The sequence below is a fragment of the Tamandua tetradactyla genome, chromosome 4 (assembly GCF_023851605.1).
Source record: "Tamandua tetradactyla isolate mTamTet1 chromosome 4, mTamTet1.pri, whole genome shotgun sequence".
Lineage (NCBI taxonomy): Eukaryota > Metazoa > Chordata > Mammalia > Pilosa > Myrmecophagidae > Tamandua > Tamandua tetradactyla.
In genome coordinates this window covers 19133280-19156090 of record NC_135330.1, presented here as the reverse complement: position 1 = coordinate 19156090, position 22811 = coordinate 19133280, and the positions used below count along the sequence as shown (strand labels likewise).

Here is a 22811-nt window from a genome sequence, read left to right as displayed (position 1 = left end):
GGGGATCCGGAGACCAGGGGAGCATGGCACAGCATCTAGGAAAAAGCAGGACTAAGAGACTGAGAAACTGAATTTAAAAACTGTAAGTAACTCGAATGGCCAAGGCTCCTGGTGTCCATCTCTCACCTTCAAGCAAGAACATTTGGATTGGCCAGGTTCCTGCAGTAGTGGGCTGCTGCAAACTGGAGGGACACAGAGCCTTTCTCCTGAAGAACAGAAGGAGACACAGACCAGTACTGAGAGAACTATTAGCTGGCGAATTTAGACTGCTGGGTACCACTACCTTAGTCTGTCCTGGTCAGGTGATGCTTGCACCATTAGAGGCAGAGCCACCAGAGGGCTAAAAATACCCTGCTTTCTTAGGCCAGCAGGGAAAAGGATGCTGAAAAGCACCACCTGCTGGGAAGCCTAGGAAAGCGCACTTTTGGGAAGCCATCATAATGGCTTCTTGGAGAACACCATTTGCTGAGCAAGCCAGGAAAACATACCCTTGGGGAACTGAAATAAAGGCTTTCTGTTCTCTTTCCTGACTCTCTCCCCAGTGCCTTCTGGAACTGGTCTGTGCCCCCAGCATGGGTCCCTGGCCCTGTTTTACCTGAGATACTGATGAACCAAGGCTCAATGAAGAGCCTTAGCACAAACACAACCAATAACAAAATCCTAGGTAACAGAAAATTCAGAATAATCTCATCAAGATAATCAGCTACCCATATATCTGCAAAAAATTACAAGCCATAATTAGAAACAGGAAGGTATGGTCTAATTACATGAACAGATTTAAAATACACCAACCTATTCAAACATATTTACAATTTTAATGCGATCCAAATAAAAATTCCAACACCTTTCTTAATAGAGGTTAAAAAGTGATAATCAAATTCATAAGGAAGGCAAAAAGACCCCAAATAGCTCAATGCATTCTGAAAAAGAACAAAGTTGGAGAACTAACATTTCCAGATTTCAAAACCTACTACAAAGCTATAGTAATCAAAATAGCAAGCACTAAGCACTTTCTTTTAATGCAATTTTATTGAGATACATTCACACACCCCAAATAATCCATCCAAAGTATACAATCAGTGTATTTCACAGTATCATCAAATAATTGTGCATTACCACAATCAATTTTAGAACATTTTTATTACTTCAAAAAAAGAAAAAGAAAACCCAAAGCAAAAGCAATGAAAAAAGAAATAGATAAATGGGATCTCCTCAAAATTAAACACTTTTGTGCATCAAAGAACATTGTTAGGAAAGTAAAAAGGCACCCTATGCAATGGGAAACAATATTTGGAAACCACATATCAGATAAGGGTTTAATATCCAGAATATATAGAAATTCTACAATTCAACAACAAAAACACAAACAATCCAATGAAAGAATGGGCAAAAGACATGAACCGACACTTCTCAGAAGAGGAAATACAAATGGCTAAAAGGCACATGAAAAGATGCACAACTTCACAGGCTATTAGGGAAATGCAAATCAAAACCACAATGAGATATCATCTCACACCCACTAGAATGGCCATTATCAAGAAAACAGAAAAAGACAAGTGCTAGAGAGGATGTGGAGAAAGAGTCACACTTATCCACTGTTGGTGGGAATGTAAAATGGTGCAACTGCTCTGGAAGGCAGTTTGGCAGTCCCTCAGGATGCTAAATATAGAACTGCCATATTATCCAGTAACCCCATTACTAGGTATCTATTCAGAGGACATGAGAGCAAGGACACAAACAGACATTTGCACACCAATGTTTATTGCAGTATTATTTACAATTGCCAAGAGATGGAAACAGCCCAAATGTCCATCAAATGAGAACTGTCTAAACAAGCTGTGGTGTATATATATGATGGAATATTATGCAGTTATAATACAGAATAAGGTCATGAAGCATGCAACAACATGGCTGAAACGTGAGAACATTATGTTGAGTGAAATTAGCCAGAAACAAAAGGACAAATACTATATGGTCTCACTAATACAAACTAACATTAATGAGTGAAATTTGAGAGTTAAGTTAAGAACACAGGTTATCAGGAGATAGAAAGAGGGTAGAGATTTGGCATTTGGTGCTGAAGGAATACAAATGTGCAACAGGACTACTTTTAAAAATTCAGAAATGGGAAACACAATACTATCTGACAGTAGCACAATAATATAAGTAAACGAGATGAAGCTGAATGTGAGTATGGTTGAGGAAGAAGGGCTGGGGGCACATATGAAACTAGAAGGAAAGATAGAGGATAAAGTCTGAGATGGTTCAATTTAGGGATACCTAGAATGGACAATGATGGTGATTAAATGTACAAATAAAAAAACCATTTTTTGTGTGTGAGGGAGAACAAATGAATGCCAACATTGCAAGGGACTGAAAATGGATGGTATGCGGGGGAAAAAGTACAATCAATGCAAGCTAGGGTCTATAGTCAACAGGAACATTGTAATATGCTTCCACTGAATATAAAAGCATTATGCCAAAACTAAATGTCAACAGGCAGGGGACACAGTGGGGAGGGGTATAGATTCTTTGCAGAAGAAAAAAAAAATGTCTTCATGTAGATTATGGTGATGAAGGCATGTCTATTTACTTAGGTTGGATTGTATGTGTGAATAAAACTAAAAATGAACAGAGAGAAACAAGTACTAGAGAAAATGTGGAGAAAAAGATGTACCTGGTACATCTTTGGTAGAGAAACAGAGGTGCAGCCCCTCTAGAGGGCGGTGTGGTGTTTCCACAGGAGGCTAGGGGTGGGGTTGCCATATGATCTGGCGACTCCATTGCTAGGTATGTACCTAGAGGAACTGAGAGTGGGACTTGAATGGACATTTGCACACTGGTGTTATGGCGACAGTGTTCATGATTCACAATGAATGAGGTGGTCTAAAGGTACGTGACTGAGGAATAGAAGGGGGAACTGTAGTGTTTATATACAAGGGACTACTAAACAGCTGTAAGAAATAATGAAATTGTGGGGCATGCAACTAGGTGAATGAACCTTGAGGACAGTTTTGTTGAACAAAATCTCATACAAAAAGACAAATATTATCATACCTCACTCATACAGACTAACTAAAATATACAAACTCAGAGAGCTGAACTCGAAAGCATGGGCTATTAGGTTGGGGCATTTTGTACAGGGTCCTAGATTGTAAGCTCTTACATCAGTCACATATATTCAGGAATTGTAACTGTTATTTCTAAGTTCTGAGATACTGAGCTATTAGTGTATAACCTGGTCTTTTCCCTAAGACTTTGGATATTTATGTGACACCTGAGACTCAGAATTAGAGCACTGAAGTTATGAATGTCACTATTACCCCTTATAGCAACTGTTTTAAAAAGTTCAAAAAGAGATTAGGCTTTGACTAGAGATATGAATGAAGCTGATATGGATAGGACTAAGGTACATCAGAATACAGGGTAAAGGACATTATGGCATTATTTTAAACTTCAACTTCTGTGAGACCAACAGAGATGTTTATTTGGTGTAAAATTTATATCGCCACATTATCTAATTTAACTTGTATGGTCAGTTTAGCTGAACACCATAATAATATAGACTCTTGAGTAGGGTGTAAGATCTTGTTGGTTTGCCCAGGTTAGTGAAATGCCCCAAGATATCCCAGAGTAATTTGGGCAGAGAATAAAAAAAGCATTTGTAAAGTCCCCTTGGGCTAGCAAACCAGAACAGGTAGTGAATAAGAAAGAATTTGCAAAGTCCCCTTTGGGGACTGGAGAGAAAGGGGGAAATATTAGACTTTCCCATCTGGGGAATTCCTGATATTCTTGCTAAGCAGGGGAGACAACCAAGGGATCAAGGCTGATCCCTTGATCTTGGAGTTTGCTGCTATGAAACTTATTGCTGCAAAGGAGAAGCTAAGCTTACTTCCAATTATGCCTAAGAGTCACCGCGGGAGAACATCTGAGCAATAGGTGCTCAGATGTGGCCTCTCTCCCAGAGCCAACTAAGCAGGTACATTCACTGTCCTCACCCCTACATGGGACATGACTTGCAGGGGTGTAAACTTCCCTGGCAACATGGGACAGGACTGCTGGGATTCGCTGGGACCCAGCATCATATGATTGAGAAAGCCTTCTTGACCAAAAGGGGGAAGAGAGAAATTAAACAGAGCTGAGAGGTTATTATGGAGGTTATTCTTATGCATTATATAGATATCCCCTTTTAGTTTATGGTGTATTGGAGTGGCTAGAGGGAAGTACCTGAAACTGTTGAACTGTGTTCCAGTAGCCTTGATTCTTGAAGATGATTGTTTAACTACATAGTTTTTACAATGTGATGGTGTGGTTCTGAAAACCTTGTGTCTGATGCTCCTTTTAACTAGGGTATGGACAGATGAGTAAAAAAAAAAAAAAAGGATAAAAAATAAATGAATAATTAGGAGTGATGCAAATGTTCTAAAAATGACCATGGCAATGAATACACAACTATATGAAGATATTGTGAGCCACTGACTGTATACTCCGGATAGACTGTATGTCTGTGAAGATATCTCAATAAAATATTAAAAACAAAGCATGTTGGGATTTCATACCTAGCAGAGCAGCTCCCTCGCTGCAATCTATTGAAAGTCAGCCCTCGACACATACATACACATACATATAAACAAACAAACAAACAAAAAACAAAGCAAAACATCCCTGTTCTAGTTTGCTAGCTGCTGGAATGCAAAATACCAGAAACAGAATGGCTTTTAAAAAGGGGAATTTAATAAGTTGCTAGTTTACAGTGATTAGGCTGAGAAAATGTCCCAATTAAAACAAGTCCATAGAAATGTCCAATCAAAGGCATCCATCCAGGGAAAGATACCTTGGTTCAAGAAGGCCGGTGAAGTTCAGGGTTTCTCTCTCAAGTGAGAAGGCACATGGCGAACACAGTCAGGGCTTCTCTCTCAGCTGGAAGGGTGCATGGCAAACACGGCATCATCTGCTAACTTTCTCTCCTGGCTTCTGGTTTCATGAAGCTCCCCGGGAGGGGTTCTCCTTCTTCATCCCTAAAAGTCACTGATTCGTGGATTCTGCTTCATGGTGTGGCAGCATTCTCTGTTCTCTATGAATCTCCTTCATTCTCCAAAATGTTTCTTCTTTTATAGGATTTCAGAAACTAATAAAGACCTACCCAAATGGGTGGAGACATGTCGTCACCTAATCCAGCTTAACAACCACTCTTGATTGGGTTACATCTCCAGGGAGCTGATCTAATTACAGATTCAAACATACAGTATTGAATAGGGATTATTCTGTCTTTACAAAATGGGATTTTGATTAAAACATGGCTTTTCTAGGGGACATACATCCTTTCAATCCAGCACAATCCCATACCCCTTTCTCCCCTCCATCATTGACTCCTAGCACTGGTGGGGTATATTTGTTACTATTGGTGAAAGAATATTAAGACATTATTGCTAACTATAGTCCATAGTTTGCAATAGGTGCATTTTCCCCGAGATACCACTCTATTATTAACTCCTTGTAATAGTGTTATACATTTGTTCTGGTTTGTGAAAAGACTTTTTCATATTTGTAATGTCAATCTACCACAAGATTCACCGCATTATTCAGTCCCAGGTTTTAGTCTCTAGCTTCCCTTCTGGTAACACACATGACTAAATTTCCCATATGAACCACATACACAAACAATTCAGCACTGTTAATTATAACTCACAATAAGGTGCTACCATCACCCCTATCCATCTCCAAGCATTTAAATTCAACCTAGTTAAAAGTTAAGCAACTATTATGAACATGAATATTCCTCTGATCACTGTTTTAAAGGTAGCCTACAGATTCTGATAAATAGTATTTTATCATTATTTTTGTAATGATATTTTGTAATCATTTTGTAATGATTTCAGGTTGCATTTTCACTTTCACCCAAGAATTGTTTTCTAGAAGGTGTTTTAAATTTCCAGATAGAAGGGTGTTTTTGTCTTTTGTTTTTGTTAGTAATTTCTCATTTCTTCACATTGTGCTGAGAGAATAATGCTTGTAATTTATTTTATCTTTACAGAATTTACTGAATATTACTTTGTAACCTAATATATCTTTTTTTGTGGAAAAAAATGGCAAGGCACTGGCACAAGATCAGACATATACACAAATGGAATAGAACTGAGAGCACAGAAATAAAACTGTGCATTAGTATTTGGGACTTTTAATGTAAATGGATTAAATTCTCCAGTCAAATGTCAGAAATTGGCAGAATGGATAAAAAAGCATGACCCAACTATATGCTGTTTGTAAGAGACTAACCTTAAATTCAATGATACAAATAGGTTGAAAGTGAAAGGAAGGTAACAAATATACCATTAAGTAGTTACAAAAAGAGAACTGAAGTATCTAAACTAATATTGGACAAAACTGACTTAAAGTAGAAAACTGTTATGAGAGACAAAGACAAGCCATTATATATTAATAAAGTGGTAAATTCAATAAATATATGTAACAAAGTATAACAATGATAAATATATATGCTTCTAAAAGCAGATCCCCAAAACATATGAAGCAAATAGTGACAGATTTGAAGGGAGAAAATGATAGTTCTGCATAAACAGTAGGAGACTTTAATATACCCCTTTCAATAACGGATAGAACATCTAGTCAGAAGATCAACAAGGAAATATAAAATTTGAATGACTATAAAACAACTAGACCTAACAGACATATATAGAACACTTCACCCAACAACAAAAGTATACACATTTGTCTCAAGTTCACATGAATCATTCTCCAGGATATACCATATGTTAGGTCACAAAACAAGTCTCAACAAATTTAAAAATACTGAAATCATACAATGTATATTCTCTGACCACAAGGAATGAAGCTCAAAACCAACAACAGATGGTGAAATGGAGAATTACAAATATATGGATATTAAACTACATGCTCTTAAGCAACCAATGGGAAATCATGAGCAAAATTAGGAAATATCTTGAGGCAAACTGTATTAGTTAGGGTTCTCTAGAGAAATAGAATTAACAGAAAACATTCACAAATATAAAATTTATAAAGGTGTCTCACATAACCATGGGAATGCAGAGTCCAAAATCTGCAGGGTAGGCTGTGAAACCAGCAATTCTAATGGAGGATCTGGATGAACTCTACAGGAGAGGCTCGCCAGCCAAAGCAGGAAGAGCCTGTCTTTTCTGAATCCTCCTTAAAAGGCTTCCAGTGATTAGATTAAGCATCACTCACTGCAGAAGACACTTCCCTTGGCTGATTACAAACAGAATCAGCTGTGGATGTATCTGACATGCTCATGATTTAATTCTATGAAATGTCCTCATTGCAACAGACAGGCTAGCACTTGCCCGTTCAAACAGGTACCACCAGTTGGCCAAGTTGACACATGAACCTGACCATGACAGTCCGCTGCTTGTCAACCTGGCAGCTATACATATCACCTTAAACCATACCTAATTTCTAAATAAAACACATTTTTGTCTTTTACCTAACAATACTCAACTGTCCTGCATATACCTGGACACACATTAAATCTCTCCAGAATAGGGTGCAAGTCCTTGGGTAATATTCATTCTTAAACTTGATATCTTACAACTTAAATAGTATAACAGGAACAAAACAATATTAAAGTCCTCATTTCTGTAACTGATCATGTGGTTGTAGTTCATATTTATCGCTACCTTCTTCCACTACCCATTCCATGTTCCCTTTACCCTCAATAAGCACTTCAGCTGGCCATGGTTCTTTGCCTGGTGGGGTGACCCAAACCTTCATTCCTGAAGTTTCAGACCCATTGGTAGTCCTGCCTGGATTGGGTTTTCCATTGATTTTAATCAAAGGGCATGATGGTACTAAAAGATGCCCTAGGGGATCTCCTATATTTCAAGAAAACTCTTCTTTACCTCCATTGTGTAGCTGTAGTTCTATTTCCCCCTGATAGTCAGGGTCAATCACCCCAGACAATAATGTAATCCCCTTCTTGGCTTGTTGATCCAGGGGCATGAGTAGCCCAAAATGACCAGGTGGCAGTCTTAGATTCTAATTCAATAGAATCACTGTTGTTTCTCCTGGTGGAAGTAATCCCCCTTTTGGAACTAAAACCTGTAGACCAGCAGAGCTCAGGGTCGCAGGGACAGGGAGCAAAAATTTTCCTAGTGGATCACTAGGGGTAATAGTGAGTGGTACCACTTCCATTTCGACCTCTTGGTTCCTGGACCCATCATGGATTCTGGCTATGGGAGAAACAGCATCATACAGTGGGCGCTGATTCAGAGCATATACAGCTTCCTGGAGAACATTACCCCAGCCCTTCAAGGTATTCCCACCTAGCTGGCACCATAATTGAGTTTTCAAAAGGCCATTCCACTGTTCTATCAATCCAGATGCTTCTGGATGATGGGGAACATGGTAAGACCAGAGAACTCCATGAGCATGTGCCCATTCCCACACTTCATTTGCTGTGAAGTGTGTTCCTTGATCAGAAGCAGTGCTGTGTGGAATAACATGATGATGAATAAGGCATTCTGTAAGCCTACGGATGGTAGTTTTGGCAGAAGCATTGCATGCAGGGAAAGCAAACCCATATCCGGAGCATGTGTCTATTTCAGTTAGAACAAATCACTGCCCCTTCCATCAAGGGAGTGGTCCAATGTAATCAACCTGCCACCCTGTAGCTGGCTAGTCACCTCGGGGAATGGTGCCATATTGGGGTTGAGTGTGAGTCTCTGCTGCAGGCAGAATGGGGACTCAGCCATGGCTGTAGCCAAGTCAGCCTTGGTGAGTGGAAATCCATGTTGCTGAGCCCATGTATAACCTCCATCCCTACCACCTTGACCACTTTGTTCATGAGCACTTTGGGCAATGACAGGAGTTGCTGAGGAATGAGGCTGACTGTTTTCCAAGTCTCATCTGTTTTCTGCACAGGCTAAATAGGAGAGTTGAATGGGGATGTGGTGGGGATCACCACCCCTGCATCCTTCAAGTCCTTAAGAGTGGCAGTAATCTCTGCAATCCCTCCAGTCATCTTATCCACTTGATTATTAAAACCTTCCTCTGTTGAAGTCACCCTCTGGTGCGCATTCACATGGGACACAAATATCTTCATGTTTTTATCCCACTCAGAAAGGTCTATCCACATACTTCTTCCCCAGACTTCTTAGTCACCAATTTCCCAATCATGGTCTTTCCAAGTCCCTGACCATCCAGCCAAACCATAAGCAATAGCCCATGAGTCAGTATACAAATGCACCTCTGGCCAGTTCTCCTTCCAAACAAAATGAGCAACCAGGTGCACTGCTTGAAGTCCTGCCCACTGGGAGGATTCCCCCTCACCATTGTCCTTCAAGGACACCCCAGAAAGGAGTTGTAGTAATGCAGCTATCCACTTTCAGGTGGTACCTGCATATCGTGCTGAACCATCTGTAAACCAGGCCCGAGTTTTCTCTTCCTCAGTCAATTCACTGTAAGGAACTCCCCAAGAGGCCATAGCTCTGGTCTGGGAAAGAGAAGGTAATGTGGCAGGAGTAGAGACCATGGGCATTTGGGCCACTTCCTCATGTAACTTATTTTGCCTTCAGGGCCTGCTCTGGCCCGATCTCGTATATACCATTTCCGTTTTATAAAATAGAGTGCTGCTGCGCAGGCCCAACTTTATGGCATGGTGGGTCAGACAATACTCAGCTCATGATAAGCAACTCAGGTCTCATGGTAACTTGGTGGCCCATGGTTGAGCGTTCAGTGTCTACTAAGGCCCAGTAGAAAGACAAAAGCTGTTTCTCAAAAAGAGAGTAGTTATCTGCAGCAGATGGTAAGGCTTTGCTCCAAAATCCTAAGGGTCTGCATTGTGATTGTACTATAGGGGCCTGCCAAAGGCTGCAAACAGCATCTCTATTTGCCACTGACACTTCCACCACCATTGGATCTGATGGATCATATGGCCCAAGTGGCAGAGCAGCTTGTACAGCAGCCTGGACCTGTCTCAGAGCCTTTTCTTCTTTAGGTCCCCAATCGAAATTAGTAGCTTTTCTGGTCACTCGATAAATGGGCTGGAGTAGCATACCCAAATGAGGAATATGTTGTCACCCAAATCCAAAGAGACCAACTAGGCATTGTGCCTCTTTTTTGGTGGTAGAAGGGGCCAGATGTAACAACTTATCCTTCACCTTAGAAGGGATATCTCAACATGCCCAACACCACTGGACACCTAGAAATTTCACTGAGGTGGAAGGCCCCTGTAATTTTGTTGGATTTAACTCCCATCCTCTGACACGCAAATGCAGTAAGTCTCGAGTAGTTGCTACTTCTTGCTCACTAGTTCCAATCAACATGATATCATCAATATAATGGACCAGTGTGATGTCTCGTGGGAGGGAGAAATGATCAAGATCCCTGAGGACAAGATTATGACATAGGGCTGGAGAGTAGATATACCCCTGAGGTAGGACAGTGAAAGTATATTGCTGACCTTGTTAGCTGAAAGCAAACTGTTTCTGGTGGTTCTTATTAACAGCTATTGAGAAAAAGGCATTTGCCAGATCAATAGCTGCATAGCAGGTACCAGGGGATGTACTGGTTTGCTCAAGCAATGATGTCACATCTGGAACAGCAGTTGCAATGGGAGTTACCACCTGGTTGAGCTTATGATAATCCACTGTCATCCTCCAAGATCCATCTGTTTTCTGCACAGGCCAAATAGGAGAGCTGAATGGGGATGTGGTGGGGATCACCACCCCTGCATCCTTCAAGTCCTTAAGAGTGGCAGCAATCTCTGCAATCCCTCCAGGAACCTGGTATTGCTTCTGATTTATTATTTTGCTAGGTAGGGGCAGTTCTAGTGGCTTCCACTTGGCTTTTCCCACCATAATAGCCCCCACTGCATGAGTTAAGAGAGCCAGTGTGGGGATTCTGCTAGTTGCTCAGTATATCTATTCCAATTACACATTCTAGAACCGGGGAAATGACTACAGAATGGGTCTGGGGGCCCACTGAACCCACTGTGAGATGGACCTGAGCTAAAACTCCATTGATAACCTGGTCTCTATAAGCCCCCACTCTGACTGGCGGGCTAGATGGACGTTTTGGGTCCCCTGGAATTTTCTGAACCAGTGTCTAATAATCCCCGAAATATCTGATCATTTCCTTTTCCCCAGTGCACAGTTACCCTGGTAAAAGGCCATCGGTCTCCTTGGGGAAGGCTTGGAGGAAGAGTAACTGTATAAATTTGTGGCAGTGTAACAGGGTTCTCCCCTAAAGGCACCTGGCCTCCCCTTCATTCAAGGGGCTCTGGGTCTGTAAACTGTCTCAAGTCTGGAAATTGATTAAGGGGATGTGACTGTGTTTTTGTAATTCAGGTTAGACTTCTGTTCACTTGACCTAGAACTCTTGTTTATACAGCTCAAATAAGAATTTAGTAGACTGCCCTTCTATTGTATTTCTAGGTACCCCATGATTTACTAGTTAATGCCACAAATCTCTGCAAGTCAAATAATTTTGACTCCTGCTTTAAGTTTGCTGTCTATTATAATAGCCACGTCTACCCTGTCTTTGGTGATTAAGTGCTGCCATCTGGCTTCTGGCAACTCGGGGTCCAGTCATCCCCATTGTGTATAAGGATTCCAGCTCAGTGACAGCAGTTCCTACAGTAATATCTGACCTACAGAGAAGTGCAACTACAGAGCTCTACAGGGATGATGACGCTAGAGTCACAAATTTATTTCTCACAGTCTGGTAAAAGGTGCATCCTCTGTATATTCCTGGGGTGTAAGATCAGACTTTGCATGATAAATCCACTCTAACATTCCAATCGCTCTAAGCCTCTGGATCCCCTCATATACATTATACCAGGGCAGTTCTGGCATTTCAACCTCAGGTAATGTTGGCCACCTTTTGATCCATGTTTCAACCAACCATCCAAACAAACTGTTAATACCTTTTCTAATCCCTCTAGCTATAACACTGAATGCAGAATCTCTGCTTAGTGGGCCCATATCAATAAATCCAGCCTGATCCAGCCTTATATTTCTCCCACCATTATCGCACACCCTTAAAATCCATTGCCACACATATTCCTCTGATTTCTGTCTATATAAACTGGAAAACTCACACATTTCTTTTGGAGTATAACAAAACTCATGTGTGATACTTTGTACCTCACCTTTAGGAGCCTGTTGGGACTTTAGTCTAGTTATAGGTCTGGAGGAAATGAGGGGTAGTGGGGGTAGGTGATGAAAAGAATTAGAAATATCTTCCAAGCCATTTGCTTCAGGGCATTCATTTGCAATTTCATCTGGTGAAACAGGATTAATCACTCTAGGACTAATCCCTTCAGGAGGAGATTGGGTGGCCAACTCCTCAAGGCAGACTGGAGGTGGGGTGGCTATGTCCTCAGGGAAGACTATTACAGGGTTATCTAGAGAAGACGCAGCATGACCTAGGGTGTCAACCTCACCCCTGACATCATTATTAATCCATATGTCACCATCCATTTTTCAGGGTCCCACTCCATTCCAATCAATGCCCTTACTTTAATGGCAGACATCATGCAACACTGAGATTTCAGTTTATATTGAGATTTCAGTTGTAAAGTTGCTACTCTAACAATGAGATTCTGAGTCTGATTTTCAGAGATTTCAAGTCTATGGCTATAGGAAATAAGACTTTCCTTCAGGATACTCATAGAAACTTCTACATCTGTCAGACAGCACTTAAGTTTCTCGTTTGAAGCCTTAAGCCCATCCCTTTCACTCTTTAATGTATCCAGTGTACCTAACAACAACCAGCCAACATCTCTGTACCTCTTATTTCCACAAAATTCCATAAAGGTGTCAAAAACATTATCTCCCAGAGCCTGGCTTTGTACAAGCAAAACATTTAGAAGAATCTAATGGTGATATTTTGACTATCTCTTTTGCCAACTCACTCCATGGATTGGGAGTATCATTTTGATTATGGGAATCAGAGTCCTTAGTGCCTTTGAGTCCAGTCAGAGTAGAAAACTATTCATAAAAACCCATTTTTAAGATTCTGTTTCTTAAGAACCACTCCTGATTCCAACTTGTATTAGTTTAGGGTTCTCTAGAGAAACAGAATCAACAGGAAACACTCGCAAACATAAAATTTATAAAAGTATCTCATGTAACCATGGGAATGAAGAGTACAAAATCCGCAGAGTAGACTGAAGCCAACGACTCCGATAGAAGCTCTGGACGAACTCCACAAGAGAGGCTCATTGGCCAAAGCAGGAAGAGAGCTTGTCTCTTCTGAATCCTCCTTAAAAGGCTTCCAGTGATTAGATTAAGCATCACTCATTGCAGAAGACACTCCCCTTGGCTGATTGCAAATGGAATCAGCTGTGGATGTGCTGACATGATCATGATTTAATTCTATGAAATGTCCTCATTGCAACAGACAGGCCAGAAGTTACCCAACCAGACAAACAGGTACCACCACTTGGCCAAGTTGAAACATGAACCTGACCATGACACAAATGAAAATGAAAATACAAGAAAGCAAAACTTATGGGATTCAGCAAAGGCATAGCTGAGAGGGGAAATTTATAGCTCTAAATACTTATATTAAAAAAGAAGATAGAACTATAACTTCTCTAATTAAAAAATTTTAGATAAACCTGAAAATAACTTCAGCACTGTAGACATTAAGAAAGTTAAAATTAGTACAACTCTTAATAAAAAGATTTTGACAACAGGTATATTTCAAAAGACTATTTTACATACCTCCAAAAAATGTGTATTTCAAATAAATTGAAATATGGTTTGTAGATTTCATAGTTTCCAAGTTTATTTTTTCTGCACTGCTGTTTTAAAGTTTCTTATATCCAATTTATATTGATTTATTATTCTGAAATAAAACTCTGTTCATCAAAAAGTACCAAAAGAAATGTACAAGAGAAATTTCCTGTTTGTTTGTTGAAAATCATTGCTATTGTTTTTATTAAGAGATTAAGGATGGTCTAAGGAGATGTGTATGGGTGCCAAGTTGATCGGGGTAGACTGTAATGGTTAACTTCATGTGTCAAGTTGGCTAGTTTATGTTGTCCAGTTTTTGGTCAAGCACTAGCCTGAATGTTACTGTGAAATAATGATTTCATAGACTTAATCAGTCAGTTGATTACACCAATGGCTGATTATGTCTATGTTAAACTAAGGGAATTACCTTCAGCATGAAGAAAAGTCTTATCCAATCAAAGGCCTTTTAAAGGGAGAACCGATGATCTCAGCAGTCAGGAAGAAAGATATTTATCTCTACTTTAACCAACCACCTTTCCTAGGGAATTCATCAAAACCTTCATTGGTATTCCCAGCTTGTGGCCTGCCCTACAGAATTTGGATTTGCCAATCCCCATGTTTGCTGGACCAATTTTTACAATAAATCTCATAATATTTACATTATATAAAAAAAGTCAGATGAGTTGAAATTGGTTTCCAGTTAACCTATTCAGCATATTTTCAAACTTTATTACTAGGAAGATAATTTAAATAAATGAATATGAAAATAAAAATGAACAAAAAGAAGAACAAAGACTTCAAAACAGAGACCTACCTAACCTCAAAACTTGAATTAACTACAAAAAGAGCAAACTAAACCCAAAGCAAGCAGAAGGAAGGAAGAAATAAAGGTTATAGCAAAGATAAGTGAAATAGAAAACAAAACAAAACAACAGAGAGAATAATCGAAACCAGAAGTTGGTTCATTGAAAAGATCGATAAAATTGACAAACCTTTAGTTAGACTGATAGAAAAAAAGAGAGAGGATACAAATAAAAATCAGAAATGGAAAGGGGGCCATAAATGACAATAAGAGGATACATGAACTATATGTCAATAAATTAGATAACAGAAGAAATGGACAAATTCTTAGAAACACATAAACTACCTACCCTGACTCAAGAATACATAGAAGATTTCAACACACCAATTACTAGTAAAGAGGTTGAATCAGTAATCAAAAACCTCCCAACAAAGAAATGCCCATGACCAGATGGCTTTCAGGTTAAACCTTCCAAAAAGAAATACATTGCTGGTGACAATGTAAAATGGTGCAGCCACTGTGGAAGATAGCTTGACAGTTCCTCAGAAAGCTGAGTATAAAACTAAAATATGACCAAGCAACCCCATGTCTAGGTATATACCCAAAAAAACTGAAAGCAGGAACTTGAACAGATATTTGCATACTGATATTCTTAGTGGCATTATTCACAATTGCCACAAGATGGAAACAACCCAAGTTTCCATCAACTAATGAATGGATAAATAAAACGTGGTATAAACATATGGTAGAATTATTCACCTGTAAAAAGAAATGAAGTCCTGATACATATGACACCATGGATGAACCTTGACGACATCATGTCGAATGAAATAAATAGACACAAAAGGACAAATATTATACGATCCCACTGATGTGAAATAATTAGAATAAGCAGACCCAGAAAGTCAGAATGTAGAATATGGGTTACTGGCGGATGGTCTGGGGGTGCGGAATGAGAAGTTAAAGCTTAAAATGTACAGGGTTTGTATTTGGCATGATGGATATGTGTTAGTGGATAGTAGTGATGGTAGCACAACATTGTGAATGCAATTGGCAGACCTGATTATTTATATATATATGAATGTGGTTAAAATGAGAAATCTTAGATTGTATATATGGTAACAGAACAAAAATTCAAATAAAAATCCATGGAACTACACTATACAATGAATCCTATGTTGAACCATGGACTACAGTTAGTAGCATAATTATTAAAAAGTGCCTTCATCAACTGTAACAAATGTGCCACAACAATGCAAGATATTAATAACAGGGTGGTATATGTGAATCCTGTTTTTTATGCTTGATTGTTTATATACCCATATCTGTAATAGAGACAAAAATTTTAACGGGAGTATCTTTAGCAGATATAGTTGGATCCTTTGATTTTTAAAAACAGATTGGATGGGTACGTGCAGAGGTAGTTCAGTGGTTAGAATGCCCGTCTTCCATGCGGGAGACCCGGGTTTGATTCCTGGATCATGCAACCCCTTCCCCCATCCCCCCAAAAAAGGATTGGATGAAAAATAAAGAGATAAAAGAAAGTATGAAGAAACCACAGAGGATAAGAAGATGGAAAACTTTTTATGAGCAAAATGATGTAATAAGAATGGGATTTATCCTTCTGCATGAAACAATACGAAAACTGGTTAAAACATATGAAACAACACTTTTAAAACATTGGACATTAGGTAATGAAGTACAGTGATCATCCCTGACAGATGAGAAACAAATGAGATAAACCTATGACTGCCCCATCTACAGCTTGGAAAAAAATTCCAGGCTTCTATGAGGGAAGAGTAACCCAAGCTGGAGACTAACAGTCTGCCTGAATTAAAGAGATGGCGCTGGGAGTCAGAGGAGGCAAAAGTGATTAAAGATTACTGGGCAGAATGTTAGATAGGAGAGATCTGCACAGGGAGAGAATTCTAGAGATTTGCAGAGTTTTCCCTCAAGTATTAACTGAGTATTGATCAAAGCATGTATGTGAGGAAAATATCTAAAGCTCGGGAAAGAACCCCTGAAGGAATTAAGAGTGAAAACTCTTAATTCTCCTGAAACTCACATGGGCCTGGGAATAGTAATTGTTTCCACCAGCCAATTCAAGGGGGCACTGGGTAATCAGAAATCTTTTGGGTTAGTAGTGTAAAAAGTTATCCATAACTTAGCTGTGGTAACCACCTAACAGGACTTAGAAGCAGCATCTGAAAGGATTAAACTGTTTCCAAGTAATTTAATCCAACCTAGTACAAGCTCAAGGAAAACTTGAGAGCAGAGAAGAATGATATAGCCACCAGAAGCAGAGTCCATCAGCCAATGGTCTGTAGATGAAGAAGGAAAACACCTCCCGGGGAGCTTCATGAAACAGTACAAGCTCAAGGATACTCACGGAAATACAAAAATACAAAAATATCTGACATCCAATAAGGTAAAATTCACACCTGGCAATAATAAAAAATTCCTGAGTATGCAAAGAAGGAAAATATGATGCATAACAAGTAGAAAAATCAATTCATTGAAACCCACCCTGAAATGACACAGATGGTATAATTAGTAGGCAAGTACATTAAAACAATATTATAACTGTTTTAAGCTATAGGAAAGACAATATGTTTAATAGAGACATGGAAGATATAAAAATTCCCAAGCTAAACTCCTAGGTTCATCATTGGCATCCAGAAACAAAATTAAAACTACAATATTAGAAATGAAAAAATACACACTACAGAAACAATACATTAGAAGTTATAGATATAAATGACTAGTGAATTTGAAGACAAAGTGATAGAAACCATCCAAAATGAAACAGAGGAAGAATGGAAATTTAGCACACATTACCTTAAATTTCTGAGAAGTAAGATTGCTGAATAAGAATGACATGAGTTCTGATAGGATAAAGGATGTTAGAAAAGTGGGAATCCCTTTCTGAAAAAGGAAAGGGATTGAAATCTAACTAAGGGGACAAATAAAAAGTATGGCAAAGAGGATACAATTTACAAGGTGAGTTGGTATAATATGATTTTTATTATGGATTCATTCTCCTACCAACCATGCTTGAAACACCAGAATAATTTTCACCATTTTTCTATTCTCCAAGCCATAATAAATTAGTTCTATGAATCACTTTCCTGGTTTCTCTAGTTTTCATCTTTCTTTCCACTGACAACATCCTAGTTATGGCTATTTCATCACAGCTCTTCTTTCTTTATGTCTAGACTTCAATAATATTCTAACTAATCTGCTATCTATCCTGAATTGTGCCATGAAATTTATTTTTGTAAGGCAACACTTCAATCAAGTCACTTTTTTTCTCTAAAATTTTCAAAGGCCCCCATTCTCACTGTCTTCTAATTAGTTTGGATTTGTGATTGATCTGCAAATCAAAGTTCTATCTATTTTTCTATATAAAAAAAGTCTTACAGCTATCCTAAATTTGTCACTGCCAAATTTCCATTTTATTTACTGTGCTGGTTTGAAAGGATGTATGGACCTTAGAAAAGCCATGTTTTAGTCAAAATCCCATTTCATAAAGGCAGAATAATCCTTATTCAATACTGTATGTTTAAAACTGTAATCAGATCATCTCCTTGGAGATGTGATTCAATCAAGAGTGGTTGTTAAACTGGATTAGGTGATGATATGTCTCCACCCATTTGGGTGGGTCTTGATTAGTTTCCGAAGTTCTATAAAAGAGGAAACAGTTTGGAGAATGGGAGATTCAGAGAGAGCAGAGAAGAATGACATAGCCACGAGAAGCAAAGTCCATCAGCCAATGGTCTGTAGATGAAGAAGGAAAACACCTCCCGGGGAGCTTCATGAAACAGAAAACCAGGAGAGAAAGCTAGGAGATGACGCCATGCTCACCATGTGCCCTTCCAGCCAAGAGAGAAACTGTGACTGTGTTCACATGTGCCTTTTCACTTGAGAGAGAAACCCTGAACTTCATCAGCCTCCTTGAACAAAGGTGTCTTTCCCTGGATGCCTTTGATTGGACATTTCTATAGACTCATTTTAACTGGGACATTTTCTCAGCCTTAGAACTGTAAACTAGCAACTCATTAAATTCTTCTTTTTAAGAGCCATTCCATTTCTGGTATATTGCATTCCAGCAGCTAGCACATTTACCTTCATTTTATTGCCTCTTACTTTAGTCATTATCTTAAAAAATATTAACTGAGCACTTAGTATGTTGCAAGCATTAATGTAGAAGCCAGGAATAAAGCCACTCTCTATTAATCAAATTTTAGGAAGGTTGATTACCTTCAGGTGAATCAATATAATCAAGTTTGTGTACTTTCAAACTTGGGAGATCAGTTCTCAAATGCAGTTAAAATCTCCATGGTACCATAAATCCAGGTGGCTTTACCTGAAATAACCAGCTGGCCTCTCCATATTCAAAACCCATGTAATGAACTTTTTACTTAGGGTTTAGGAGAGACTCTCAAGAAATATGAAAAATCATAGTAAAATGAATGAGAGAGGACTGGCTAGACTTGTAGAGATCAAGTTCCCTCTGCCAGGGAATAAGGTAAATGATCCCTATTAACACTAAAGGAGAGTAAAAAATTTCCTTTCCCGGTGGAGTGTTTTTGTGTACAGAATGTATATTTCAACACTTGCACAAATATTTTTGTGCACTGACTAAAGAATACACCCTGTGCTTGAGGAATGTGTCAGTTTAAGACTGCGCATTTGAAAAGGCCTAGGATCAGGAATACGAAGTTACGGAAATTAAACAGTATTGCTAACAGTATTTATGTTTCTCTATGAATAAAATCAATACCTTTTTGGCAGGCCAGTGAATTACTAAGGTGAAGTGTAAGTATAAATGAAGAGTAAAAGTGGATTATTGGTATGATTGATGAATCATTATATTGATATTTCTTTTAGTCTCCAGTATTAAGAGCAGCTAGGAGTAAAAGAATAATCCAAAATTGTGGGATTATATATTCTTTTTACTCAGAAGTTTTATTAATTCTAAAATCCACTATTTCAGCCTTCAAAATGCTCTTGAATTTGCTCACTCTTCTCAATTTCTGTTGATACTACTTACTTAGTGACTTCTTCACCTGAAAACTATCTTGGTGATAGCTTGGTAGTAGGTTTTCCTGACTGCAATCTCTCTACCAAATGAATCTATCTATATAGATTTGCCAGCCTAAATAAATATACGTGTGTGTGTACACACATATATGTATTTATTTAAAATATATATCTTAAAGAAATCTTCATATTTTGAAAAACTCCCATCTAAGCTCAATCTATTTTAGTGACTTTTCACTATTACGTATCTGCTAAAATTAGGATGCTTAAATGCCCAAGTGAAAGTGACAATCTGGGAGCACTAGAAGCCACAGAAAAATGTGGCACAATTTCCCAGAATATCACTTTACCTTGATGGGAAGTAACTTAAAACATTACCTTTTACCTCTCTCCTGTTTTTCACATTAAACAAATAAGTCATACACTTGAATGTAAAAAGAAGAAAAAAAATTTTGAGCTTAGGTGCAGGGTGTTGAATTCATCATTATTTGTTAATTATACATTTCTTGTTATTGGTGCATTCAAGACCAAAGCATTTCTTTTATACATTTAAAATAACATAACAAATACCCATGAAATCACCATCAACATGAAAAAATAGGACATAAATAATTTAATTCACCTCTTTGGTTCTCCAGCACATTACCCAGCATCTTCCCATTCAAGGTATCAGTCTCTAAATCATCATTTCCTTGCTTTTCCTTTCAATATCACATGTAAATCTGGGGGTTTCAGATGTTATGACTTTAAAGCCTATCATGTTATATGTAATGCTTAAGGACTTATTTTTTCACTCTATTATATTGCCAGGATTTATCCATATTGTGGCATATAACTGTAGTACATTAATGTGGAATGTTGTGTAAATATAGGCTCTCTGTTCTTTCCTATTGGTCAATTTTTCCATCCCTGTTTCATTACCCAGTCTTAATTACCATATTTTAAAAATAAGTCTTGACATCTGGTAAGGCTAGTCTGCCTCCTTACTCTTCTTCAGAGGTATCTTGGCTATTCTTGGACTTTTATTTTTCTATATTAATTTTTAGAATCAATTTATTAAGTTCCATGAAAAATTCTATTGCAGTTTTGATTTGGAATTGTATTAACTCTACAGATCAATTTGGGGAGAAATGACAATTTTATGCTATTAAGTCTTCTATCTATGACATAGTAAGTCTGTTTATGTGGTTCTTTAACGTCTCTCAGAAAGATCATGTAAGTTCCTCAAGAGGTCTTATTAATCATTTTTTGTATTTGACCTAAATACTCTCGGAAAATATTTTTGAATGCTATTATAAATGATATTTTCTTTTCAATTATATTTCCTTTTTATTTGTTGCTGGTGAATAGAAATACAATTGACTTTTGTTTTCATTATTTCTCATAATTTGTCTGTAATATTTTCATGCTTCCTATGTAGATAATGTCTACTGGTCATGACCATTTTTATTTGCTGGTTTCCAATCCTTCTGCCTTTTATTTTTCCTCTCTTATTGTTTGGGTAGAAACTTCAATATAAAGCTAAGTGGAGACAGTTGAGAGTAGGCAATCTTGCCTCATTGGAATGCAACAAAAATAATGCTTAAAGTGTTAGGTCGGGGGAACAGGGAAGATCACCATGACTCAAGTTGTGTAACATGTGCCGCCCCTTCTAGATGTCACCTGACTCCCTTGCTTAAAAACCACCTGCACCAGGACCCAGCGGCGAGCTCGCAACTCCCTACCTGGAGTTCTGTGAGCTCTGCCCAGGAGCTCAAGAATAAACTCGCTCACTCTAAGGTTTTTTAGTCTGCCTCTTCTCTCTTTCGCCTCCTAAACCGTACATAAAGAAAATACGCAGTCTTAAATAGTTGAATATATTTCACTTAAACACAAGGCATCATAGACTGTAAGATGTGGCATATTCTATGTGCCACTAAAAAAGAAAATTTTAATTGTAAGGCTACTAATTTTAACAATCTTCCTGTTTTAGAACTGTTAAAATGTGAGATAAAATGTCATAAATAGTATTAGAAAGACTAAAAATCAATGAGCTAAATACTAATATTAAGAAGTTAGGGGGAAAAAAATCAAAATAAATCCAAAGAAGGAGACACAAAAATACAAGGAGAAATCAAAGAAAAAGAAAACAAGCATACACTAGAGAAGGTCAATAAATTTAAAAGTTGGATTAAAAAAACCAAACAAACTAGGGGTGCAGAGGTGGCTCACTGGTAGAATGTTTGCCTGCCATGACCCAGGTTCAATTCCTGGCCCACACATCCTGTCCCCCCCCCCCCCCAAACAAAAACAAAACAAAACTAACTGAACACATAAATCTTTCACCAGACTGATAAAGAAAAAAAGGGAAGGTAAAAATAACACCATGATATATCCCATAGTAATTTGGGTAGTGAATAAAAAAGTATTCACAAAGTCCCCTTGGTGGACTGGGGATAAAGGAGGAAATAGTCAATTTCCCCATTTGGAGAATTCATGATACTCTACCAAGCACTGGGGACAACCAAATCAACAGGTTGAGCCCTCCATCTTGGAGTTTGACCCTATGAAACTTTTTCATGCAATAGAGAAGCTAAGCCATCTTATAATTAGGCCTAAGAGTCACCCCCAGAAAACCTCTTTTGTTGCTCAGATGTGGCTTCTCTAAACCAACTAGGCAGGTGAACTCACTGCCCTTCCGCTACATGGAACATGACTTCCAGAGGTGTAAATCTCCCTGGCAACATGGGACAGAATGCCAGGTATTCGCCAGCACCTGGCATCAAGGGATTAAGAAAGCCTTCTTGACCAAAAAGGGGAAGAGAGAAATGAAAAAAAAAAACTTTTCAGTGGTTGAGAGATTTCAAACAGCGATGAGCGGTTATCCTGGAGCTTGTTCTCGTGCATTACATAGATATACTCAAAAGTTTATGGTGTATTGAAGTGGCTAGAGGGAAGTAAAAACATGGAGTGTTTTTCAGTAACCTTGATTCTTGAAGATGATTGTTAACAATATAGGTTTTACAATGTGACTGTGTGATTGTTAAAATCTTGCATCTGATGCTCCTTTTATCCAGGGTATAGACGGATGAGTAAACAAGTATATAAATAAATCATAGGGGGGGATAAGGGATAAAATAAATGGGGTAGATTGAAATACTAGTGGTCAATGAGAGAGAGGGGTTAAGGGGCATAGCATGTATGAGCTTTTCTTTTTATGTCCTTTTCTGGAGTGATGCATATGTTCTAAAAAC

The 22811-nt window shown here is 38.4% G+C and overlaps 1 long non-coding RNA gene across 2 annotated transcripts in view; it reads right to left on the bottom strand.

Annotated features, from left to right (window-relative positions):
* Positions 1 to 22811, bottom strand: part of LOC143680314 (uncharacterized) — a 46060-nt gene that overhangs the window by 22136 nt on the left and 1113 nt on the right. For both annotated transcript variants that reach the window (XR_013174053.1, XR_013174054.1), the window contains exon 2: positions 21303 to 21390. This is a non-coding gene — a long non-coding RNA (uncharacterized LOC143680314). The remainder of the gene's footprint in view (positions 1 to 21302; positions 21391 to 22811) is intronic.